The sequence below is a fragment of the Euprymna scolopes genome, chromosome 44 (assembly GCF_053919585.1).
Source record: "Euprymna scolopes isolate OS-2025 chromosome 44, ASM5391958v1, whole genome shotgun sequence".
NCBI lineage: Eukaryota > Metazoa > Mollusca > Cephalopoda > Sepiida > Sepiolidae > Euprymna > Euprymna scolopes.
In genome coordinates this window covers 56,676,282-56,703,282 of record NC_136525.1, presented here as the reverse complement: position 1 = coordinate 56,703,282, position 27,001 = coordinate 56,676,282, and the positions used below count along the sequence as shown (strand labels likewise).

At 32.6% G+C, this 27,001-nt stretch overlaps 1 long non-coding RNA gene across 1 annotated transcript; it reads left to right on the top strand.

Annotated features, from left to right (window-relative positions):
* Window positions 1-27,001, top strand: LOC145268861 (uncharacterized). Its single transcript, XR_013864932.1, has 2 exons — window positions 1-225; window positions 26,652-27,001. It is a non-coding gene; the product is annotated as an uncharacterized LOC145268861 (long non-coding RNA).

Here is a 27,001-nt window from a genome sequence, read left to right as displayed (position 1 = left end):
GGGACGTCGACAATACGAGTTTTGAGTAAGCTAGACTGAGTTAGCTAGAAAACAGGAGTTGTCTCTGGGTTCAATGGAAGCATCTGCGAACCAAATAAGAGAATGTAGAAAGAAGGTTAAGAGCTGCATACTCCAAGACGTGGAACATTTTGGGAATAAAAATTTGGAAACGATGACTCGGCGTTTTGGATGTTCGAACGGGAAAAAGAATGCTTTCATTTTCAGGTGAGTGTCCGTTATTGTCAATCATTCATGGGTTTATTCGTCAATTGTTAAAGACTGTCAGTTATTGTCAATTATTCATGGGTTTATTCGTCAATTGTTAAAGACTGTCAGTTATTGTCAATTATTCATGGGTGTATTCGTCAATTGGTAAAGACTGTGCGTTATTGTCAATTATTCATAGGTTTATTCGTCAATCGTAAAGACTGTCCCTTATTGTCAATTATTCATGGGTTTATACGTCAATTGTAAAAGACTGTCCGTTATTGTCAATTATAATTATAACCACTAGACGATACATGAGCATCGGTTACAGTAACACGTATACCTTATATAAACTAGACATTTCATAGACAAAGATACAAACATTCGACAACACGACATTTCTTCGAAATGGTAATAAAACAATTTTTCTCCTTGAAAACTTTATTCCCGTTCCTGTCTACGTAGTTAGTTAAACACTCTTTATACAACTAAATATGACATCCACTTTAATTGATACAAATATGCTTTATTCCGCTACTTGTCGCATACAGTTTGGAATTGACTTCGTAGTTTAGAGCGCTCGGATTTGAGTTTAAACTAACTCGTGTTAACTGGGGTTCAAATCGCGCGACCGGTTTAATCACATCTTCACACTCCACAATGACAAATCTTATACATATATGGATAATAATTATATATGCATTATTAAATAGTTATATATATATATATATATATATATATATATATGCATATATATATATGTGTGTGTATATATATATATATATGCTTATTCAATTATATTTAACCTTTTATTTACACCAATACTTTAATTTATGAAGCTCGGTGTAACTACAGGGCATATACAAATAAATGACAAAGTCTATTCCAAATTTCAAGATATCATTTTACCCTTCATTTTTTTTTAAATATGTTGAAATGTTCCATACTTGAAATGTTCTATACTTGATGGCACCTGTTCCGTAGCATAGAACCCCACATGTAATTACAATGTATTTATTTTTTAATTTAAGGGCGAAATAGATTCAGAATGATTACATTAATTATCCTGCACTATGAAACAGACTTTTGTCACACACACACACACAATCATATATATATATATATATATATATATATATATATCAGATCATACCATCCGAGATCGATCGCAATTAAGGATGATTATTAAGCGGTCATCTATATACAAGCCTATTTAGCCCAGATCGATTATTCTTCTTAATGTAATATGAATATATATATATATATATGTGTGTGTGTGTGTGTGTGTGTGTGTGTGTGTGTGTGTGTGTGTGTGTGTGTGTGTGAATATATATATGATAATATATATATATATATATATATACCCTTAATGTAGTATGAATATATTCGCTATATATGATAAATAACTGATGTATGTGACATGAATACATCCACTATTTATGATATATAAACGTACAGTCTTGTTTAGTAATGTTTGAATATATATGCCTGTTTATTATAGCATATATGTTCTTGGTGCAGGAATAGCTCATCTTCAGCGTCTGTCTCTTAAATATTTTGTGTATTTGACTTTTTATGTAAAAAAGTTTTTCTAATCGTTTTAAGATGACTCGCTTGATGTTGATATCAGTTAATTCATGATGTGGTGGGTTAAACGAGATTATTTTTCTTTTTCTCTTTTTTGCTTTCTGTACTGTTTTTACTATGTTTAGTATAGATTCACGTTTCAGTATAAAAACGTTTTGTAATTGACCATCGTTTAATTCCTTACTTAGTAAAATTCCTTTTATTTGAGATTTTAGTAATCATAGTGTTCATGATTTTGCTGTTTTATTACGCGGTATAGATGGTTCAGTTTAGTGTTGATGCATGTCGGTGTGCTTTTTCCTTTGTTGAAAGGTTTATGTATATTATCTTTAAGATTCAGTTATATGTCTAAGAAGTTAAATTCATTAAAGTTGGTGGTATCAGGGGAAACATCAGGTGAAACAAATAATAGTCCTGTTACGAAACCGGAGTTCCGTTTTTATTGTAAAACAAATTGGCATGAAAGAAAATGTGAAACTTCTGTAAACAAAATAAGTAATATTTGATAAAATTTTGCATTGGTATTATAAAAATGTATTTGTTGTTTTTTTGTCTTGTTTTTTCGTTTTTTTTTGTTTTGTTTTTTGTTTTTTGGGTTTTTTTATTCAAGTTTAATTTGATTACTTACGTAAACATGTAGTCATATTAGTCTTATATAAATAAAGATTTTTCTGTTTATTTGTGAAACATTTTTAACATCATAAATATATTACGGGAATTGTCTGATTTCAAAATATAGAAATGGCACTAACCCTATACGGGTTTAACTGGCCTAAACCAAAGGAGGAAGTTCTACAGGGCTACGAAATTCACAAACGGTCCTCAGTCGCATGTATATCCCCGTTATGGGAAATAAGGACGTTAGGATTTTGAAGCTCTTATAGAAAGGTGTCGACATCGTCCTCCATACAGCGCCTGGAATTCCCAAATAATGACCAGACTGAACGTTGCTTAAGTTCGGTATGTCAACGTGATTATGCTGTACAATTCGAAATATCATAGATCTTAACTACTTTTAAGATGGAAGAATATTGCATTAATAGTAAACTAGCGGGACCTGTGGAAATTCCACAGGGGACTCATTCATATGTAATATATTGATGTTGACATTCTGTGGATGTTCAACGTAAATGGAGACGCTCAGATGTTATTGTAGCTCTTTTGTTAAAATTGCAAAAGTATTTATCCAAGCTATCAGGGACAGCCGACGTAATCCGGTCGTAAAGTACGCTTAAATATGATATGTTAATTCTTGCTGATTTCGTATCAATTATTATAGAGTTAATGTTTGACCAAGTTTTTGTATATTATAATGTTGCGATTTCACATATATATATATATATATATATATATATATATATATATATATAACTACTTCATTTACCCACATAAATTTAATATACGAAAGTATAGATTTATGCGTAAACTTTAAGTATTTACTTCAAAAGTGCTCAATACGTAGGTAGATCTGGTTAGTAATTTATAAAATATATATGGCGATTAAGCTTAATCGCCATATATATTTTATAAATTACTATATATATATATATATATATATGACTTGAATCGAAACCGAAACCAAAACTTATGAAAAACAATGTTGCATTGCTGTGCCTGCTTTACTAGTACTTTAATGGATTGGGCTCTGATGAACTCGTAGCCCTTGTGCCACCTCAACATAAATACAACCAACTAACCCGATAAGCAGCAAAATCTCAACCCTTCAGTGTTGAGGCCCCTAGATGCCAGAAAGCCTTTGACTCTAATATGTTATTTCCTACGAACTGCTGAGTTTTAGAATTCTATTCCGGTCTCCTGTTTTCCAGACTATACTGACACACAGAAATTTAAATGTAATGTGAACAAAAATCTTGCTGCTCAAATCACAATATAGTGGCTTCTGTAGACTCTTCCCACGCCTCTAAATCTCCCTCACAGATTCTCTGCTTTTTTTTTTAATTCCTAATGCCACCTAAAAACTCATGCTAGGTCCATGCAAGGTGGACGAAAAGCAGTCGGAAACATTCCATACGTTTTCAAGAGTCTACGATTATTTAAAATGCCTGTACAAAAAGAAATTCTGGAACAATATTTAAGACACCTCATACTTGTCATAAACCGTCCTTATAAATAATTCTTTTCCAATCTTTTTATAATATTCTTCATCATTCAATTGATAATCCATGTCAGTAACTTTTATCCTCGAATGGTTAGTAAAATATAATTTTCTTATAAACAAACTTTGGGTTAGAGTGGGCCAAAGAGTAAAAAGACACTAGGGTTGAACTCAATATTGTTCCCAAATCAGGGATCACATTAGGATTTAGAGTCACATACCTAGGATTTTAAAGTGAACAGAAGGAAAGAAATGGAAAACAAATGAATGAAATTGTGATCACGAGGTGAAAGGAATGAAAAAGAAAGAAAGGGAAAAGAAATAAGGAAAAGTAAACGGGAGAAGAGGAAGAATGGGAGAATGGATGAAAAAAAAAATAAAAAAGCGAAAAAAGGGGAAAACAGAGAGAAAAGGCAGAAAGAACTAAAGAAAAAAGAAAGTAGAAGAATGAAATAAAGAGAGAAAGAAAGCATAAAAAATGTAGAAAGAAAAATAGAAAGAAAGAAAAACAAAGATGAACAGAAAGACATGGGAAAAGGAAAGTAAACAAAAAAGAAAGGAGAAGAAAGAAAAAAGAAAGAAATCTAAAAAAGGAAAAAAAAAAAGAAATAAAGAAAGGAGGAAACATGGGAGAAAGGTGAGAAAGAAGGAATGAAAGAGATAATGAAAGAAAAAAACAAAAGAAAGGAAAAGGAAAGAAAAAAGAAATAGAGGAATAAAGAAAAGTAGGGGAAAAAAGAAAGAAAAAAGAAAGGGAATAAAGAAATATTAAAGTAAAAGAACAGGAAGAAAGAAAGGGACAATAAAAAGAAAGAAAGAAAGAAAGAAAGAAAGAAATGGGTAAGAAGGAAAGGACGGAAAGAGAATAACCGATAGAAAAAAGAAAGAAAAAAGTGAGGAAAAAGAAAGGAGGGGGAGGAAGGGAGGATTAACAAAATAAACCAACATCGGAGCAAAGAAACTCAGAATAAAAAGAATAAAAGCGAAAATTACTCGAAAAGAAAAAGAGTTGTGTAGTTGGCAAAGCAAATAATAGCTTTGAAGTGCCAAGTCGTTTAAAGGACGCGGTGTGTGTGTGTGTGTTTGTGTGATACACAAGCGTGTGTATAACTGTGTGACTATGTAAGCCACTGTATGTATATGTGCCATTATGCGTGTGTTTACGTGCGATTTCGTGCGTGTGTACGCTTATTTGTTTTTCTTAACTTTTTATTTTTGCTGGAGATGGGGTGTGGCACTATTTCCTTGTGCCACTGTTTCTAACACACTCTGCAGCATGGACGGGTGGTAAATTGTCCATGAGCGTAGAGATACAAAGAAACCCCCTTCCCATAATCCCCTTGCTATCTTTCTGTCTCTTTCCTGCACGACCACCATGATGTGAGGACGCATATTTTGTCTCTCCGTAAAGGAGGGGGGCCACCCCCTCCCTCAACACTAGTTAGGGTAGGTTAGTTAGCTTTGAAAAGCCTATTGTAAAAATTAATTGTAAATTGTTTTTTTTTTGTAATATATATTGTATCTCTGATGTAAAATAAAATAGTTAGTTATACCTTTGTATATTACAATTGTGTCGCGTGTCATTTTTCTTGTGTCTGCCATGAATTCCTTCATAAATGTCTTAAGTCGAAAGGCGGCCCTGAGGACAGGGAGATGAAGATTCCCACCAGAATGCCACCAGGGTGAAGAGATCATCTTGAGAAAAGAAAGCAGCCACACCCAAATCCAACATCTCAGGTATGATTTTCTTCTTACTACACAGACCCTAATGACTGGCCCATCTTCATATCTTCCCGAGACCGCTTTAAGACATTTACTATAACACGTCTGTCGGTCACACCTCAGTGACCGGCTGATAGTGGTATAAATGGTTGCCTTAAGACGCAGGATTGACCCTGGTTAATTACCAGACGGATCTCGTCGCATCTGTGTCGCAGTATAAATGATGCACTATGACCAGAACATATTGTTTCCCAGCATGGAAATAATTTCGACCCTTAAACCCACGGCACAACCAAAAATAACGACCACTAGACGAATCGAATAAAAAAAAAATGGTCCACGGTCTTTAAAAACGGAAAAAACTATTATTTCTGGCAAAATTCTTAAAAAATGGCAGACCAGTACACACGCGCACAAAAAAAAAAAAAAAAAAACGCACTCAAAAAGAAAATTCAGAACCTGAACAAAAAATTGTCTTGCACCTACAAAAAAAAAAAAAAAACAGTTTACAAGGGATCGATTTAGAAAAAAAGAGTATTGAAAGTAACCCTTCGAACAAAAAAGTAAGAAATGTGTCCCACACAAAAAAAAAAAAAACAGAGATGAGAAAAAAGTGTCTCTAGAATATGCAATATCTCTTTCTCTCTCACGCTTTTTCTCTTTCTGTCTCTCTTAAGATATATATCTATATGTGTGTATATCTATGCATCTTGTTATTACATGAAAAAAAAAAAGAAAAAAATCCTTCAAACACGAAGCTCGAAAAATAAATTTAAAAAAAAAAAAAAGGAAAGAAAATAAAGGATACCTAACATTTTTTATCTGATCTTTATTTCAGGTTTATAAAAATATAGGACTTTTTAAAAACATTCTTTTGACTTTGCAAGTGTTAGATTCAGATTTGAAAAAATAGAACTTTTACATTACATTTTATTCCATGAACAGTTGATGTGTTTATTTTTCATGTTCATTAAAGCTGAAACATAAGGGGACATTTTTTTTGAATTGATAATGTTTCTTTTATTGATGTTTGTCTGTTTAAAAAAAAAAAAAATGTTACTGGTAAAAAAAAATGGGGGTTAGATAATATGAAAGTTTTGTGTTAGAATGTATTTTACAAAATTGTTCAAAATAAGATTGTTTTTCTATTTAGTTATTTGTTTTAAACTCGTAGAAATGTTTAATGTCTACCTGTCACTCATTTTTTAAAACAATGGCCGCACATTGGAAAGATAAGCGAAGATGACCTCGTCATAGTGTTTGCGAGGGTGTTGAGGAATGGATGGTAGAACAATGCTATCTGCCTCTCTCTCTCTCTCTTCTTCTCTCTATCTCTCTCTCATTCCCTTACCTGTGAGGACGAGAGAGTGACTTTTAAAATCGTCGAAGATTTTTTTTTTGTTATTACGTAATGGTGTTATGAGGGTGGTGGGGTGTGTAATGGCATCGCTCTGCCTCTATCCCCTTCTTTTTCCCCTCATTCTCTTTCTCTACTCTTGCGTTTTAATGATTGTATAGCTAAACCCCCATGGCTGATTGCAGGAGGGCATATAATAACGAATTAACTTGGAGTTTTTTAAATTTTTCTACCAGGTTTAAAGAACAAAATTATTTATGCTTCGTTAAATTACATTAAATGATGTCTTCAATTGGTTTTTATTAAAAATAAAAACTGAGACAATTATTCAAACAGCACTTAAAGTACTTTTTTTGAAGTCCTCGAGTGTTTGGAAAAGCCAACTGTTACATGATTACGTTAATTTTTTAAGAGTTCTCTGAAATGTTCATAGTTTTTCTTAAAGAAAAATTACGCTATTACATTTCGAATATTCTCTGAATTTTTAATAATTTCTAAGGAAATATTGTTTGACTAACGAAAGAGATTTTCCTGAACTCTAGATGATTTTAAGGAAGAATTATTCGAGCAAATTCTTTAATTGAAGGTTTATTTGAAATTGGACCGTATGATAGGGGTCCCTGAAATATTGACTGAGGAGTATATACGTAAAATTGAATTAATTATTAAGAAAAAAAAGATTTCCTCAGTCTAGAAAGATCTCTCTTAAATTGAAATTTTAATTCTTTCGAGCTTTTAACTATACAGAACTGGTCGTTAACTAATGTAGCTCCTAGGTGTGGCGGGAGTTTATTAATTCGAAATAATCCTTGTGAGTGAGTTTAGGAAAAGAGTTGCTTTTAAATAATAAAATAATTACTTTGAAAAAAAAGTTAATTAACATGAAAAGTTTCTGAATTCGAAATGACCTGGATAATGGTCTAAAAGAAGAAATGATTTTTAAGAATCAATTAAATAACTTTAAATGTACACTGAATTTTAAAAATAATAATTACGAAATGAAAAAGTTTTGGGATGTCTCTGAATCTCATTGTGAAGGGTAAATTGATTCAAAATGAATTTTCTATGATCTTTTCGGAAGATTAATTTTAATAATGAACCAAATGTTTGGAATAATTTTTGAATTGTATTACGAAAAATGGGTCTATTCGAAGTTTATGACCTTTTGAGAAGATTGGTTTTTATAATAATAAATGAATTACTTTGGAAAGAAGTTAACTAACATAAATTGATTTTACCGATGAACCAAAATACTTGAAATAATTTTTAAATTTTGGAATTAAATTTTAATGATCTTTTGTAAATCAAGTTTTGGAAAAAAAATACACATACTTTTTAAATGTACCCTGAAATTTGGGAAAAAGTTAATTATGAATGTAATAACTGAAATGCGTTTGCATTGTGTAAACAAATTCTAATTGTGACCGAGGTGCTCTGAAATGATTTTTTAAAAGTGTTTTCTTTTTAAGAAAAAAAAATTGTTAACACCCTATTTCATTGATTTAATGTATACCAGGTTTCTGAATTGTTTATTTTTGGAATTTTTTTCCCCCTAATTGAGTATTCTAACTCATGAAGGCTGAGTGCCCTTCTTAATTAATTCTTTATATAATTAATAAATATTCCGTGGTGGATAGTTTTTATTGGTCGCTCGGCGGCAGACTCCTTGCTCTAACAGAATTAATTGGATTAGAACCTCTGAAGACCAAGGTTTTACTAAATCCATATAGGTCGGCGTGATGAGGTCACGTAACCCCGACTTATCTAAAATACATTATACTGGTCGCTGAAGAGAGCGTAAGTCCAGTAACTGAAGTAATAACTTGGAATACATATAGGTCGGCGTGATGAGGTCACGTAACTCCGACTTGGTTAAAATACATTATACTGGTTGCTGAAGGGAGCGTAAATCCAGTTACGAAAATAATGTTATGCAGACTAAATTAAAAAACGTATAGGTCGGCGTGATAAACTCACGTAGAATCCGGCTTAGTGAAATACGTATAGGTCGGCGTGATAAACTCACGTAGAATCCGGCTTAGTCAAATACGTATAGGTCGGCGTGATAAACTCACGTAGAATCCGGCTTAGTGAAATACGTATAAGTCGGCGTGATAAACTCACGTAGAATCCGGCTTAGTCAAATACGTATAGGTCGGCGTGATAAACTCACGTAGAATCCGGCTTAGTCAAATACGTATAGGTCGGCGTGATAAACTCACGTAGAATCCGGCTTAGTGAAATACGTATAGGTCGGCGTGATAAACTCACGTAGAATCCGGCTTAGTGAAATACGTATAGGTCGGCGTGATAAACTCACGTACAATCCGGCTTAGTGAAATACGTATAGGTCGGCGTGATAAACTCACGTACAATCCGGCTTAGTGAAATACGTATAGGTCGGCGTGATGAACTCACGTAAAATCCGGCTTTGTTAAAAAATATTATACTGGTTGCTTAAGAAAGTGTAAATCCAGTAACTGAAATCGTGATGCCATTGCCTCGATGGAGGGCGAGGATGATTACCCTCTCTGGTATTTGAAGCAGTATACCAGCCTACCAGGAGCCTGGTGGAAAAGATAACTTGCTTCACTGAGTTCCTGATGGAACGTAGAGCATGGAGACATTGATTGCTGACGGCCGGTTGACGCACCATTCACGGAAAATTAGGGACTTCTGAAATTTATGAATGCTCATAAATTTCGGATAGCATAGGGAGGGATGTGGCACTATTTCCTTGTGCCACTGTTTCTAACACACTCTGCAGCATGGACGGGTGGTAAATTGTCCATGAGCGTAGAGATACAAAGAAACCCCCTTCCCATAATCCCCTTGCTATCTTTCTGTCTCTTTCCTGCACGACCACCATGATGTGAGGACGCATATTTTGTCTCTCCGTAAAGGAGGGGGGCCACCCCCTCCCTCAACACTAGTTAGGGTAGGTTAGTTAGCTTTGAAAAGCCTATTGTAAAAATTAATTGTAAATTGTTTTTTTTTTGTAATATATATTGTATCTCTGATGTAAAATAAAATAGTTAGTTATACCTTTGTATATTACAATTGTGTCGCGTGTCATTTTTCTTGTGTCTGCCATGAATTCCTTCATAAATGTCTTAAGTCGAAAGGCGGCCCTGAGGACAGGGAGATGAAGATTCCCACCAGAATGCCACCAGGGTGAAGAGATCATCTTGAGAAAAGAAAGCAGCCACACCCAAATCCAACATCTCAGGTATGATTTTCTTCTTACTACACAGACCCTAATGACTGGCCCATCTTCATATCTTCCCGAGACCGCTTTAAGACATTTACTATAACACGTCTGTCGGTCACACCTCAGTGACCGGCTGATTGTGGTATAGGGGCATCCAACCGGATTCCAGTGTTTCTGGTGCTACTTGTAACTGTCTGATCAAAACATGCTCATGAATGTGTAGCGACATATTAATGTTGCTATTAAACAAATAAAAAGTACATATCTACGTAAATAAATTCGTATTACTGTGTGTTTACAATTTGATTGATATATACAAAGGTCGATTACTTTACTATTTCATTTGTTTCTATATATAGTATGATTCTTGCAAAATATACGATAACTGGTAACCTTATTTGCATATTACATTAAGGAAAATCGATTTTAAAAACTACCTATATGTTAGTTACTGTTTCTAGCGAGATAATTCTTTTAAGTGCTCAATTCAAAATTATTATTTAAAGTCGATTTATGTGGGTAGTATATTTGATTTAATTTATTTGGAATTATTATTTTTAGGAACTGGTCTAGAGTTATTTTCCCTGGAAACTTCGAAAAATAAAAAAAAATATAATAATTTGGTAATCTCAATGAGTTTCAAGCTTTAAAAAATAATTCGGTGTAGACATAAAAAGTTTTGCCATTTTTTTTTAAATATTGCAAAAAAAAAACAAAAAAAAAACAAAAAAAAACGTACAAATAAACTGAAACGATTTCAGTTGTTTGTTTTTATTATTCTTGAACCTGCTATACAGAATCTTTGCCCGTTCCGGGAATTGAAACTTAAGCTACTCTTTTAGAAAAAAAAAAGATTCATACATAATTTAACCTAGATCGGTCAATTAGTTTTATGAGAAAACTTCTTGAGTAAATGTGGTATCGTGGTATCTAATTCTTATTCATCCATATGAATCCATAACTATACATCGAATGTATGCCTTAATACTTGGTTGGCTGCACTTTATAATAAAGAAGTTCCATACAAAATTTAATCCACATCGACTAAAAAGGGAATTCGAAAGAAACACAGAGAGACTAAGAGAAATATAATGTAGATCCTGTTGGGAGGATGTTCTCAAGAGAACAAAACAGGTACTACACTACCTCTGTCTGAAAATAATATAAGGTAGTGACTGGAAGGGTAAAACTCTAGTGATCTTCGAAGTGATCTCCTCCGGTTGCAATGCACTTGTTTTATCATTCCAACAACTTCTGGAAGGCCCCATGGAAGTCCTCTTGTGTAAGCATGTCAATGACCCTCGTCACAGCCTCTTTCATCCCCTCATTTGTCTCATAATGATAGTCTCTAAGGTTTTTATTGAGTTTAGAGAATAACCAAAAGCCATAGGGGGCAAGGTCTGGACTGTAGGATCTGAATTAATCAGGTCGGCCATCTTCCTGCTGTCATGACAATGTCTTTCTTTTTTATCTTCTCTGAACGCAAATCTTCCGCACTTTCAGTTCCTCGCGAATAATTGTGTGCACAGTTCCCACATCGTCATTAAACTGTGCATTATATAAAAAAATTGAATTATATGAAAAAAATTACATTATGTGAAAAAAATGGAATTATATAAAAAAAATTGAATTATATAAAAAAAATTGAATTATATGAAAAAAATTACATTATGTGAAAAAATGGCATTGTATAAAAAAAATGAAAATATAAAAATAAATGGAGTTATATAAAAAATTATTTTATATAAAAAAATTGCATTATATAAAAAAATGGAATTACATGGAGAAAAAATGGCATTATATAAAAAAATTGAATTATATGAAAAAAATTACATTATGTGAAAAAAATGGAATTATATAAAAAAAATTGAATTATATGAAAAAAATTACATTATGTGAAAAAATGGCATTGTATAAAAAAAATGAAAATATAAAAATAAATGGAATTATATAAAAAATTATTTTATATAAAAAAATTGCATTATATAAAAAAATGGAATTATATGGAGAAAAAAATGGCATTATATGAAAAAAATTACATTATGTGAAAAAAATTACATGATGTGAAAAAAATTACATGATGTGAAAAAAATTACATTATATGAAATACAAAAACGCATTATATGGACTTTTCGAAAATAAAAACACTTTTTTGTTTCTTTATTTTATTTGCTTTTTATGAAACCTACAAATATGTCAGATTAGTTTACCTGACCCTGTATAATTTAATTATATAAATAATAAAAATTAATAAAATATAAAAAATAAATAAAATAATAAAACAATGAAAATAATTAAATAATAAAATAAAAATATAAATTTATCTACTATTTTATAAAAGATAGTTTGCGTGTGTGAGAGAGAGCGTTCTTTCTTCATAGATTGTGAAACGGCTGAGTCTAAATGTTGCAAATTTCACACGAAGCTAATTCATATGTCTGGCAGTGTTCTTAGATATGTTTTGTATAGAACGTCATCCGATAAGTATCGAAAATCGAAAAAAAAATAACATCTTAAAAATAGTTATTATGAACCAGAACAAAAGTGTAGTATCTGTTCTGATGCTGTGCTTCACTTTTTAGTCTCTGTTAGTGGATCAGAAATCCTTTATGACTGATACATTTTTTTAAATTTTTGTTACTAACCAGACTGTATTTGGCGGGGGGGGGGGCTCCACATTAAAAACAGACCTTGTGTCTAACTCTGCCCTCGTGAGGAGGCAAGTAAAAAAAATAAAGTTGGCGGACCTATACGAGAATGCCTAACCCCTTTTTCACCTTTTTAAAAGTTTTTCGGGTTTGCATTACTATACTTTTCTACCTAACTGGATATGTTTTTAGTGTTTTTATTTAATCTAACATCTTTATTCAGCTCGAAAAACATACAGTGTTTACCGATTTATTGGAAAATACAAAATGGCGCCCGACTCTCTCTCTCTCTCTCTCTCTCTCTCTATATATATATATATATATATATATATATATATATATATATATATATATATATATATCTTTCTCTCTCTACTCTCTCTAACACGGTAAGTTTGGGAAAAGGGGTTAAAAATAAAAAACTAGAAAAATACGGTTAGAAACTCGCTTAATATATGTTACCGTAACATAGGCTGACATATATTCGGTGGGTTTTTAACAGTATTTTGTATCTTTTTTTTTTACTTTTACTCCCTCTTCCCAAACTTACCGTGCCAAAGAGAGTCGGGCGCCATTTTTAATTTTCCAATACATCGGTAAACACTGTATGTTTTTCGAGATGAATAAACATGTTAGATTTAAAAAAAAACACTAAAAACATATCCAGTTAGGTAGAAAAGTAACTTATCTCGCCTTTGATAACATTTATTTGTTATATATTTGTTTATTGGACAACTTTTTCGAATCTATGTGTACAGTAATACAACCCCATTTTTTCCGACGATTATCATAGATTACAGACTTAAGTATCACATTAGCAGAAAAAAAATTGATGACTTTTAAGAAGGGGGTTTACTTTCCCGTTATAATGTACTAATCACGTGACACGTTGATAAAGAAATGACAGTAAGTCCGGTAGTAAAGAAGCAGACCATTATAACGAGAGAGTGAATCCCCTTCTTAAAAGCCATTATTTTTTTTTCTGCGAACATGATACTTAAATCTGGAATCTATTATAATCGTCGAAAAAAAAAAGTTACAAAAAGATGAAAAAAAAAACACGCATTTTTAGGAGGTAAGCAGTCTCGTAAAAGGTCTACCGAATAGTTTTTACCTTCGTTTGCATATTTTAAGACTAAACATTAATCAGAGGTGACTTTTCCAGGGCTTCCATTGTCAAGCCCAAATATTAGCTGGCATGATATTGTAAACAAACACAGACGGAATTTGATGAACGATATTATCATTATTATTTATTATTTTTTTATTTATTTGCGCATTAGTCCACCGGGCAAATTATTCCTCGTAACATATAATAATCGGCAGAGAATTGAGTCTACAATAATACATACGCAATCTGCATGAAGTAAAATATCATCTTAAAGCGCATTGTACGACCGGGCAACGCCGGGCTACCAACAAGTAATTTATAAACTATAGTAGCGAAACAAAAGGAAAGAAAGTAAACTGAAAGGTAGAATGAAGGTACGAAATAACAAAATGAAATTAAGAATGAAAGAAAAAAGAATGAAAATACGAAGAAAGAAGAAAAAGAAACGAAAGAAAAAAAATGAAAAAGAAACAGGGAGAAATGAAATTAAAAAATATTTTTCAAGCATGATAGAAAATAAGAAAAATAGAGATAGAATGAAAGTCCAGGGTGCACAATAAATGTGTTGCCCAAATTAAAACAACACTACAACTTTATTTTAAAACTTTTATTGAAAACATCAATTCAGGTAACTTGATTATGTAGTAGAGCTGACATGTATTCAATGTAGCCGCTTTCAGCCTCAATCACCGCCTCGATACGGGTTCGGAACTGAGAGCATGCCTTTTCCACAAGCGCCGGCGGAAGCTCGGCGAATACTCGGCGGATGACGGTGATCAGGCTGGCTTTCGTGTTGTGGGAGGTCATGTTGGTGATGTTCTCAACGTGTGACCAAACGAAGCGGTACAGCGGATTCAGGTCGGGGGAGAAGGAGTGCAAATGAGAGACGGGTACAAAATCGTAGCACGCCTTCTGAAGCCAAGCCTGGGTCTCTTTGGACATGGACAGACGCCAAGTTCTGCTGCCACACCCAGGGTCTGCCAGCAGACACCTGATTGCATCAGGAATCGCCACACTCTTCAGCACGTCCAGGTACACTTTAGTGTTGACTTTGGCCCTCACATGGAACCCCACCAAAGACCATAACCATGGCTGGAAACTTTGTCTTCATCACTCTGGGCATGTCCCAGTTATTCGTGGCTATCCAGCGATGTAACTGTTCTGGCAAGGGTCTTGTTGTCATAACTTGAATCGTTAAAGAGCATGAGTTTTAACGCGGCGCATCTTCTTTTTTTTTTTTTTTTACATAGTGATCACCACTTATCAAGGCCCGGAAGCCACTCAGGGATAAGGGTTATTGCAAGTACATTACGTTAGTGTGGAGATTTGATGAAGTGTTTACTTAAGGGGCGGTTCATTAGGAATTTGTTAACATTGGACTTAAAGACATCCAAGTTGTAGTCCGGAGGAAAGCAGGCAGACGGAACAAAGTTCCACAGGCGTGCAGTTCTAAGAAAGAAGCTTTGTTCATGGAATCCGCGTTTTGATTTAGGCACAAATATAGAGTGGGGGAAATTTTTCACAGTGGATTCAGCTAGACGGGTGTTTTTCGTGAAAGATTGGCAAGGGGGGACCAGAGATTGGAGTTCAGACGAGCACCTGCCATGGAAATAGCGATAAAACAAGGATAGGCTCGCAACGTCTCTTCTATGGGAGAGAGGTTGCAGGGTAGAGAAAAGGGCATCCCCACTAAGCCACGAAGTCTATTTTGTACTCTGTCAAGGCAGGATAGGCTGTTTTTAGCAGCTCCTGCCCAGATATGGCAACAGTATTCCATCCTTGGACGTACTTGGCTTTTATATAGATAGAGAATTGCATCAGTAGTGAGATATCTTCTGGAGCGGTAGAAGGATCCCACCATCTTTCCAGCGACCTTCGATCTCGTTTGTTAAACATTGTTTTACTTTTAGACACGATAGAAGATTCCTATCGCTCTTTGTATTTGTACACAACTAGCCAATTAGTAGATTGTCTGCAATCAAAAAATTAAACCTGTTTTCTATCAAACTGAAATGGAAACATATCGTCTTTTCTGGGGCGACAATTTTATCGTTTCGCCGTGTAAAAAATAAAAATGAATAAAATATCTAAAAATATATAAAATAATAAAAAATATAAATTATAGTAGGGAAACAAAATGAAAGAAAGAGAAAGGAAAGGTAGAATGAAAGTACGAAATAAGGAAAGAAATTAGGAATGAAAGAAAAAAGAATGAAAATACAAAGAAAAAATAAACGGAGAAAAAAGGTAAGAAAAACGGAGAAATAAAAGAAAGTAAAATGAAAGAAAGATAGAAGACGAGAAAGAAAAGAGATAGAATGAAAGTAATGGTGGGATCGAGAGTACGATAAAAGAAAGAAAGAAAGAAGGAGAGAGGGGGAGAGAAAAGAAGAAACAACGATAAAACGAACGATATGGAAAAAAAGACAAAGACGATAAGAAAATAAGAGAGAAAAATGAATAAAGAAAGAAGGAAGAAAGGAAAGAGGAATAAAACCAGAAAGAAAAAGGACAAAGAAAAAGGATAAAGAAAGAGGATAAACTAGAAAAAGAGAAAGAAAAAATAAGTAAGAACAGAAAGAGGAGATGAATATGGAAAGGTAGAAAAAAAGGTAGAAAGAAAAAAAGAAAGAACAAAGAACGATCAGAAACAATAGAAGGAAATAAAAGAAAGAAAATAGAACGGGCGAAAAGGAAAAGAAAGAGGGAAAGTCAAGAAAAAGAAAGAAAAAAGAGTGAAATTTTTTTTTTTTTTTTTTTTAAATAAATAAAATAGAAAACGTGAAAAGCGAAAGAAAAATAAAAAGACAAAAAGAAAGAAAAGAGAGGAGAAAATAGAACCGAAAAAGAAAGATAATAAAGAAAGAAAGAAAGAAAGAAAAGAAATAAAAGAAAGAAAGAAAAGGAAAGGAAAGAAAGAAAAAGAAAATAGAAGAGAAAAAGACAAAGCCATAAAAGAAATAGAAAATTAAAATAGAGAAAATTAAAACGAGAGAACGAAAAAAGAAAAGAATGAAAAAAAAGAAAGAAAAGAAAGTAGGAAAAGAGAAAGAAAGATTTCAGGTCATAGACAGAGAGGAAGAAAGAGAGGTGAATAATGAGGATAGAAGGGAGGAAAAATCTAGAAGGTGGGTAGGCGTTGGAATCGTCGGTAGGGGGTACCAGGCTGTCGGAGTGTAAGGGAGGAGGTCCGTATAGAGTGAAAGTGGGCAGAGTTGCTAGGTAGCCAGAAAGAAATAGGGAGAAAAAAAATTTAAAAGAAGATAAATAAAAACAAATATAAACAAATAACAAGAAAGAAAATCTGCCGAGGTTACTAAGTACACTACAAACGACCGTTTCGTCAAAATAAAAGCACTAAAACCGCCATTTTTGTTTTTTTAATATTTTTGTTTTTCTTTTTTTGCAATTGAATACAAGAACGAAACGAGCCGTAGACCGAAAAGTTCGGCGCTGCCCAGATACCTTAAAATATATTTATATTCTTATTTCAAACTAACACCCGGCAGATGGGGGTGAGCAAGAGATGGTTGACCAATAACTGACAGGGAGCGAGCTTTATCTGTGGGGACTTCCAGCCCAAAATCTGTAATAGAAAAAAATTATATATATATATATATATATATATATATATATATATATATATATATATATATATATATATATATATATATATATATATATATATGGCGGTTAAGCTACACTGAATATTCGGCGTTTCATCCACTCTAGGATTCCTCAGGCTTATGCGCATAAGCCTGAGGAATCCTAGAGTGGATGAAACGCCGAATATTCAGTGTAGCTTAATCGCCATATATATTTTATAAATTACTAACTAGTTCTACCTACGTATTGAGCACTTTTGAAGTAAATACTTGAAGTTTACGCATAAATCTATACTTTCGTATATTAATTTTATGTAAGTATTAGAAAAAGTCCTATTAGAATACCTCTTTTTACTTTATCATCGTGATGAGAGTAAAAGTGTATGTAATTATTTTTATTCATGACTTTGATTACATACACTTTTACTCTCATCACGATGATAAAGTAAAAAGAGGTATTCTAATAGGACTTTTTGTTAGGGCCCTGAGAATATGCAGTGAAGAATACATCGTGGAAGAATTTGAGTATATCGAACGTACATTCATGAACTTGCAATACCCTCAACATTTTTTGGCAAATACAAAAAGAAAAGCACTAAAAATTTACCATAACCGAAACCGAGACTATTCCCTAAATAGCCAGACACACAACAGACAATTAACATTACCAACTAATAAAAGCAACGACACAATCTATAAGAACCTAAATAAGACAGGCATTCAAATAACAAAACTAAACTCTTTAACAATTAGGGATCTAACACGTAAAATTATGACTAATACCAACATTAACACCAAAGCCGGAATATATTCCATACCCTGCCTTGATTGTGGAAGAATATACGTAGGAGAAACTCAACGTAATTTAAATAAAAGAATATATGAACACGAAAGAGATGTAAAAAAAAACAACAATACACTCAACGCCATATTTTGTCACATCATGGAAAACGACCACCATTTTGATTTTAACAAAGCAACTTTCCTTAAACACATACATAACAGATCCACACGACGTTTAATTGAGTCAGCTATAATCTCCCATTCCAGCAATATAATTAAGCAAAGAAAAGGTTTTTTCCACGTTGCTCCCTTTCTGTCGAAAATAATTATTAAAGAGAACAACTTAGACACCGGTTAAACGCGATAAAAAAAATTTTTTTTTTAATTCGTAATTTCACTTAATTTTATTTTTATTTTACTTATTTACTGTATTTTATTTTATCATTATCTATTTTTAGACTCGATTTTATCACCTCCTATTCTTATTTTTAGACACCATCTTTTAAGTTACTACGCTATTTTATCCCAATTCAATTATTTCTAATTTGAAAAAAAAAAAATTCTTTCGTAATCTCGTGTCATTTTATTTATTTAATCTATCACCGCTATATTTCCAAACACAAATTTTTTAAATTTTTTTTTTAATCTCTACGATATTTTAACTTTTAAACGTAATCCACTACACTAATTTACTCTAATTTTTTTTTCTCTCATAAAATGTATATATATGTATATATGATATCTAATTTACATAAGGAAAACACGTTGCTCTCCCCCATCATTATATATAGCCCCAACCCTCCGATTCTCTCGTCAATCATCATCCCTCTGTAAGAAGCCCGCATAAATCGGGCGAAACGTTGAGTATCCAGGTCCTTCCACCTACATTTTATTTCATATATATATATATATATATATATATATATATATATATATATATATATATACGATATGTCTTTTTATATATACGATATGCTTTAATGAACATGTTTATATATATATATATATATATATATATATATATATATATATATATATATATATATATATATACTTCAGAATAGTTTTTATTTAACAATCAGTTGTTATGGAAACGTGAGATTGTAAAGTTTACAAAATATTACTGGCAGTAATATTCTATAGGTTATCCCATCTAAACATGAATTGCTCGATATGCAAGATAGAGCAAATAAATTAAATTGTAATTCAATGAATTTCAAAAAATTCTTTGATATGAAACTCAACCACTTCATTTCATTTCAATGAGAGTTTTTGAAAATTCATTGAATCACAATTTCAATATATATATATATATATATATATATATATATATATATATATATATATATATATATATATGTTTGTTGACTGTCATGGCTCTTGTGGGCTGCGACGTTGTTTGGCTGTGAAATTTATTATATATAATCTCTCAAATTCTAGCAGGGAGACCCGACGTTGCCTGGGGTTGAATGATGATCAACGAATATTTCACACTCCTATACTTTTATTGTCATCGAAATCCGTGAAATCCCCCTGGAGGAAACTTCACATGCCTCCATGCAGTAACTTAGTCTAAAATATAGTTTATTCTACATTGCACTTGAGAGAAACTACTGTTTCTTTTATAAAATTATTTTATATAAACTTCTTTCCAGTTAACGAAAAAAAAAACACCCTATACACTTACCACAGTAGAATTTTCACGGCCCGTTGTTCTATCAGTGTTGCCAAGCGACGACATGAAAAAATGGTTTTACCGATGATAGATAAATTAGAATAACGGTTTCTATTATCGATTATCGGTAATTATTGGGGTATTCTGAGACAACTTAACTAAGACCACTCCTAGACTTATACACTAAAGTTTTGTAAATTTTTAAATAAAATCTGTTCAACCGTTTTGAAGTCTATAAAGAACGAAATCACACACACAAAGCTGCATGCATATAATTGTAGAATATATATATATATATATATATATATATATATATATATATATATATATATATATATATATATATATATATGAACAAATGATTAATAAAATATGTTAAAAGACATCTTGAAAAAGAGTTAAAAACATATTTAATTTTAAAAAAGGAAGCACAAGATAAGTGAATAGTCCTTAATCCGCGGAGTTTCGAAGAAATACTCTCCTTCTCATCAGAGGGCAGGAATTAGCAAAATGCAGGATCGGATTTTGCATATAAAAGTATTTAATGAAACTACAAGTAAGTCAAAGATCTTACTTGGTTAAAAAAAAAAAGGGTAAGGTAAGGGGAACAGGAGGCAAAAGAAAAATAATAAAAAGATTTCACATGAATGGATAGTCCGGTGAAGGGTAAAAATCCAAAAATGGTAAAATCCAAAACGGTCGAAATTAAATACATATATATAATTATTTACTATAATAATTAAATACTTGCAGACACTAGTGTTTCATTCTTTCGGGAATCATCAGTGCTGGATGTCATAATTAACGCTAGTCGAGAGATTCGAACCCTGCCAACATTCGTCATCATTATTAGCAAGGACCCGAACAATTCGGCTACCGACAACTACGAGAGATACAGTTGAAATTAAACATTTATTCTTTTTTAAAATGCTTTGTAACGCCAGTCAGTGTGATCAAGTATGATATATGTGTGTGTGTGCGTGTGTGTGAACTCAAAGAAAGATTTGATCAGAAAGAAAGACAAATAAATATTATTTAATGCATTATATGCATCTATACTAACCTTAATTCTAACCCTAACCACTTCGGCTCAGTAACTGAAAATACACAATTTATAACCAAACGGTTTTCTTACTAATAGTTTTCAAATGATACGTTTCAGCAAAGAAAGCAGGGGATATATCAAACAATTCTTAGGAACATAATAGTATCTGTAGAAAAGATGCAGACTAGCAACATCACATCTGTGAAAGAAGGGTTACAGTGAAGAGGAAAGGGGGGAGCCAATCAAATTACAGATACATTTGTGCAATTAATCAAAAACCTTCAAGTGTGACAGATGTTCACCACCCCAAATATGACAACAACACTACATGGTCTGATAATAGATTTGTAGCGACAGAGAATAGCCTTGGGTGTGAGAAAATGTTTATGGTGGCAGAGAAAACCGATTTTACCAGACGCGGAAAGAGCAATGGATTTAATATATAAACTCTAAGAAAGATTTGGTCAGAAAAACAAAAAAAAAGACAAAGAAACGTTATGATACATTATATATATATATATATATATATATATATATATATATATATATATATATATATAAATGTAAATGTTGGTTCGTTCGGAATGAATTGTCTAAAAAACCACTGGCTTCCACGTTTTGGTATTATATGTTTACTATATCCATGTGTGTTTTTATATATTTCTTTTTAATTATAACATTATACTTAATTTTTCTATGATAAAAAAGTGGATTTCTTTTTACCGAGAGGCTATTTTTTTTATTTATGGACAATTATTTATTACCGCTTCCTGTCACGTGACCAGTGTTACAATTTAGCGGTTTTCCTGCTATATCTGGAGATTTCGGTTACGATCTAGCGGGAAATTCTAGAAAATCTGGAGGTATTTGGCACCCACACATCCGCATTAGATTATTAAAAAATAAAGAAAAGCGCTTGAAAATATTCAATGTAAGTAAAAAAAGTAGCATTTATTGCCTTTCGTAACAATTATTTATTGATTATTTGTTTTGTTTTTCGCCTTTTTTTTTCGACCTACCATTCTTAAATCTCACTATAAAATCGATTTTTCCAAGTACATTTTAAGTGGGGGGGATTCCAACCTCCGAAGTTTGGGTTTGTATTACTGTACACATAGATTCGAAAAAGTTGTCAAAAAACAAATATATAACAAATAAATGTTATCAAAGGCAAGATATGTTACTTTTCTGCCAAACTGGATACTTAAATTAACCACACGTGGTCTCAAAATGAATGCCGACGCTCAAAGTGTATACACATTTTGACTCCTCCCTTTACTTAAAAATTCACCAAAAATCAGGAAATTAACGAATTTTAATGAAAATTGCAGTATTTTTCAAATAATGATCGCAGAATCTAATGAACTAATTATTTTTACTTAACTCATAGTGAAAATATTTTATTGTGTTTAAACAAAAAATACCTTTACTAAAGTTATGGTTTTCAGTAGTAAATAAAAAAGAATTTATTTTTGCTTTTTTTAAAGCATCGTAATTTGTAACAATAAAAAATAATTTTTACAGTAACATTACGGAAAAAGCCCCTAAAGTCCGTATTAATGTATTCGATATAACTCGAAGAAAAATGAATTATCGGATGCTATTCAGGAAATTAAAAATTCAATTAGATTCCTATTTCAGTCACCTAAATTATTTAGGGTGAAATAAGTTTAGGAATTTATAGCCAAACCTAAATATATTTTTTTGGTAAATATCCAGATACGCTACTACAGAACACCGACCACTCTAATTTGTTTTTTTTTTTGGGGGGGGGGTACAAATATATAACAAATAAATGTTATCAAAGGCAAGATAAGTTACTTTTCTGCGAAACTGGATATATTTTTCGTGTTTTTATTCAATGTAACATATTTATTCAGCTCGAAAAACATACAGTGTTTACCGATGTATTCGAAAATTCAAGATGGCGTCTCACACCCTCTTTAACACCGTAAGTTTGGAAAAAAGGTGTTATAAATAAAAAACTATACAAAATACTATTAAAAACCCGCCGAATATATGTCAACCTATGTCACAGTAACATGTATTGAGCGAGTTTTTAACAGTATTTTATCCGGTTTTTATTTATAACATCTTTTCTCAAACTTACCGTGTTAAAGAGAGAATCAGACTCCATCTTGAATTTTCCAATACATCGGTAAACACTGTATGGTTTTCGAGCTGAATAAACATGCAAACAGTAAATTTGCCCCAAGTTTGACTATCAGATTCGTTCAATTACCTATACAAAAACAAATTAGAGTGGTCGGTGTTCTGTAGTAGCGTATCTGGATATTTACCTTTTTTTTTTCTTGCTTAAAAAAAAAATAGCATTAATACAGTAAGTTAGTTAAACTGACTTTTTCGTTTAAAAATGGAATTATTTCCCTTTCGTTATTAAATTTTTTTTTTAATTTTTTTTTTTAATAAATATTTTGTGTTTTATATACATAAGGTACAATTGTTGAATGTTACTGTTTTGATTATATTCGTTTGGGGGGGGCACAATTAAAAAATTAAGAAAGATTCAAATGAAGCGAAATTTAAGTTTCCGTTCCATTTTTACAACAACCGTAAAACAGTGCATACTCAGCAAGTTTTATCATAATTTATAAGCATATTGAAACACTAAATCAACATTTTATTTATTTTTTTGCATAATTAATGATGGAAGTATTTTTCTGTTTATTTTCTTAACATCTGTTTAAAAAAAATAAATAATTTGTACATTCTCTTGAAAAAAAGAATCAAACTTTTCTCTACTGTCACATGTGTTCCATTTTAACAAACTGAGCCACAGCAACGCGTGGCCGGGCACAGCTAGTATATATATATATATATATATATATATATATATATATATATAGGCACCACCACTTATCAAGGCCCAGAGACCACTCGAGGATAAGGGTTAAAGAGTGTACAGCAGTCAATTCAACAATATAGAAATTGTTAGTAATGGAAATTCGGTAAATTAGTTAACTTAAGTGGAACGGCTCATTACAAACTTGTTTACGTTGGACTTGAACACAACCATATTGTACTCAGCTAGAAAGCAGGAAAACGGAAGACAGTTCCATGGGCGTGCAGTTATAAGAAAGAAGCTTTGTTCATGGAATCTACGTTTAGGTTTAGGCGCAGAAAAAGAGTGTGAGAATTATTGATAGTGTTTTCAGTTACACGAGTGTTTCTTGTAAAAGTTTGGCGAGGGGGGGCATAGATTGAAGCTCAGACGAACACTTGTCATGAAAATAACGATAGAGCAGAGACAAACTTGCAACATGTTCTATGTGAGAAAGAGGTTGCGGGGAAGAGAAAAGAACATCTCCTATGAGACTACGAAGTCTATTTTGAACGCTATCAAGGCAGGATGTCCTTTCTAGCAGCTCCTTCCCAGATGTGGCAACAGTACTCCATCCTTGGACGTACCTAGCTCTTATCTGAATTGCATCAGCAGTGAGATATCTACTGGATTGATAGAAGGATCCTATCATTTTTCCAGCGGCCTTGGCAACGAATTTGATGTGTGTGTTCCATTTCAGATCAGGAGTAAAGGTTAAGCCCAGAAGCTTGTCAAAACATGAGGCCTCCCCAAGACGAGAGCCATTCATTTCAATTGATGCCAGATGAGAATCAGAATGTTGATGATGTAAAGATAAAAGCTTGGTTTTAGATGCATAAAAAGTAACCAGCCACTTCTTTCGCCATTGTACCACGCACTCAAGATCAGAGGAGAGAGAATCGGAGAGAACTTGGTCGTTTACGGTCTAGAGATGTGCTACCATAGATCTATAGTAACCCTAACCCTAACCCTAACCATGTTCGTGCCATTATTCCAAACAAAACAAATTATCAACCTTCATCTAAAAAATTCAGAAACCTAATATTAGAACTTGTTTCTAATCTCGTGGAAAGGTACCTAAAATAAGTCACATTATTGAATCGCCTGAATTAATACATCTGTACTAACCCGAACCCTGACCCTAGCCGCTTTCATTTCAGTTTTTGAGAAAAAACAATTTTTTTACAAGAACCAAATTGTTTTTTGTTTGTTTTGTTTTGTTTTTTTTTATTTTGTTTTTTTTTGGGGGGGGGTTTGGGGGAGTGTATTTTTTGTTTTGTTTTTTGTCTTTTTTTTACAAGAACACAATTGTTTGTTCTTTTTTTGTTTTGTTTTTTTGTTTTGTTTTTTTTTTGTTTTTGGGGGTTTTTGGGGGGGTTGTGTATTTTTGTTTTTGTTTCTTTTCTTTTTTGTCTTTTTTGTTTTTGTTTTTGTTTTTTTGTTTTTTGTCTTGCGGTTTTCAAATGATACGTTTCATCAAGTGATGATGAAAAGAATTGTGATTCCCATTTTCGTCTCGCCTGCATTGCACAAAAATGCATTTAAATAAAAAAAGAAAATACGAATATAATGTTATGGCCCATTATGCTGTGATCATAGCGTAGTATCTGTGTTAACAATGGCAAGCAGAGCCAAGGATCAAAACATTATTATTATTATTATTATTATTATTATTATTATTATTATTATTATTATTATTAAGTAGTATCAAGTCGTCTGGAAGGACAATTGAAGAAACTACGAATCCCCGATGTTTTACGCGGCCTTCAGACTTTTGCTATAGTAGGTACCACCAAAATCCTTAGGAAAAGCCTTGATCTTTAAAGCTCCTGGTTTGGAGCCGGGGTTGAGGGAAATCCTCTGAAAATGAATCCCATCCCTTTCCAGGGAGACGTTAATAAACGAAATCAGAATTATTATTATTACTAGTTGATTCGAGCGACGGCGGGTCGTTGGATCAATTATTATGATTAGAAGAATAAACAATTAAATTGGGGAAAAAGTGATTGACATATACTATCGCAAAGGAATGTGAAAATAGAAAATAGATGTAAGCATGATTTGGGGTTTGCATAAACAAATAACTAGATTTGGGTTACATCAGGTTGGTCTGAGACAAGTAATGATGTGACGTAAAGAAACACGTGATGTATGTAGATCTGGGGAGATTCTAAGTAGTCGTTAGCTGGACATTAGAGAGAACGGACGACTGAAAATGACGTGGGAAGCGGCGTCACTTCAGACAGCCAAGATGTAAAGAACGTGTAATCTCTGAAAATGCCGGCCAGATCATGAGAATAAATGTTCATAAATAATTCAGGTATGTGTTGTGTTATTTACATCTGTTAAAAAAGAACTTTTGTCTACAACTGTTTCGATACGTCCACGTCAATCGTTTCCTGTTAGAACTGTTGCATAAATGTTAAAATATACACACAAGAAGATAATCTAATTGATATAACGTATATATACATATACGCATTTACATGTACACGAATATCCAAAGAAGAAAATAAACCCAACAATAAAACATGTACGTCGTTATGGAATATATTCACATGCAATACATGACACGTTTTATAATATATATCTCTCACCTGACTATATAACACGTAGTGAAAGACTTGCATGATAGTACAGCATTTCTAGAGGGTGGAATGATAAAATTGTCGCTCTAGAAAAGACGAAATGATTCCATTTCCGTTTGATAAAAACAATTTTTTTTCTTTTTTTTTATTGCAGACCATCTACCAGCCAACCCAGAAGCGATGGGAGCTTTCTATCATGTCTAAAAGCGACCCAATGTTCAAGGGGCGAGATCCAAGTTATGACAACAGAGCCATTGCCAGCACCCTCAAAATGCAAATCCAGACTGTTTAATGTTTGAGGGCACACCTCACGAAGTTTCCTACTACGGTAATGGTCTTTGATGCGATTTCAAGTGAGGACTACATAATGCCAATTCACATCTTCAAAGTCGGATTGAAAGTCGATGTGTCGAGGCGGTGATTGAGACTGAAGGCGGCTACATTGAATAGATGTCAGCTCTACTACATAATCAAGTTACCTGAATTGAGTTTTTCAATAAAAGT